The following is a 1,516-nucleotide window of genomic DNA, read 5'->3' on the forward strand; positions in this document are numbered from 1 at the left end:
CTTGGGCCGCTAAGTATAAAAAAATAAAATATTTTTTCCGGGGTGAAGAGTATTCAACCTGGGAATGTAGGAACTGACGTGTTTAGTAGTGAGCTGACATTGAGTATTAAAAATTTGTAGTCTATTTCGATTTGAAAAGGCTATGGAATGATTAGTACTGATAAGAGGAAATATATTATAGATGAGTATATTATAATATATGAGTTGCAGGTAAATACATGTTTTTACGATTGAAATATAAAACAATGTTTTATTTGATTGTAAATGTAGTGTATTTAGTGTAGTCAATTTGACAGTATGTGTTGAATTGATAGTTACACGAATGTTAAATATAAGAGGTTGTTGTATTATTATGGTTTCCAAAGAATTATATGTGATAAGTATTAATGTATGACTCTACATTGTTGTATAATATAATATGTTATGGTATATTTTCTTTTGATTCATTATTTATTTTCAATGAGTAAAAATGAAGTCAATTGAAGAGTTAATAATATATTTTATACATGTTATTATATGATGGTGTTTTGGAGCGTACAATGTTGGAATATTTCGTAACCATTGTTGAAAAAAAAAGAGTAATTAATAATAATAATATATAATATATATGTATATATTGTGTTATTATTATTATTATTATTTTTATGTTTAAGGTTATGGGATATTTTTCAATGTAGTTTTAATACTATCTTAAATTGCTAGTTAAATTAATATATTTTTTTTTTATTAACTGGATAAGAAGTTTTTATGATATATTTTTTTTGTTATTTTATACATTACATATATATATGATGTATATATATACTATATATGTATATATATAACATATATATATATATATATATAATGTTGTAAATATAAAATTAATAGTCATTAATAATTTCTTAAATAATTCTTTTGTTTATTTATAAGTAATAAACATATAATGTTATTTAATATTGGTAATATTTTTTTTTTTTTTTTTTGGTTTTTTGGTTTTGTTTTTTTGCTTCATGAGTAAACAAAATGAAAAGTAAAAAAGAAAAAGAAAAAAAAAATATTATTAATATTTAATGATAATAGTAACCTGGTTGATCCTGCCAGTAGTCATATGCTTGTCTCAAAGATTAAGCCATGCATGTCTAAGTATAAACTTTTATACGGTTAAACTGCGAATGGCTCATTATAACAGTTATAGTTTACTTGATAATCTTTTACTTACATGGATAACCGTGGTAATTCTAGAGCTAATACATGCGAAAAAACTCGACTTTATGGAAGGGTTGTATTTATTAGATAAAGAACCAATATAATTGGTGACTCATAATAACTTTACGGATCACAATTAATGTGACATATCATTCAAGTTTCTGACCTATCAGCTTTAGACGGTAGGGTATTGGCCTACCGTGGCAATGACGGGTAACGGGGAATTAGGGTTCGATTCCGGAGAGGGAGCCTGAGAAACGGCTACCACATCTAAGGAAGGCAGCAGGCGCGCAAATTACCCAATCCTAATACAGGGAGGTAGTGACAA

General features: G+C 26.1%; 1 non-coding gene across 1 annotated transcript; it reads left to right on the forward strand.

Moving 5' to 3' along the window:
• The first annotated feature begins 1,063 nt into the window (after positions 1-1,063).
• Positions 1,064-1,516, forward strand: Chro.rrn006. The gene has a single exon. It is a non-coding gene; the product is annotated as an 18S ribosomal RNA (ribosomal RNA).

This window comes from Cryptosporidium hominis, assembly GCF_000006425.1.
Source record: "Cryptosporidium hominis TU502 chromosome 8 CHRO018198, whole genome shotgun sequence".
In the NCBI taxonomy this organism is placed as follows: Eukaryota; Apicomplexa; class Conoidasida; order Eucoccidiorida; family Cryptosporidiidae; genus Cryptosporidium; species Cryptosporidium hominis.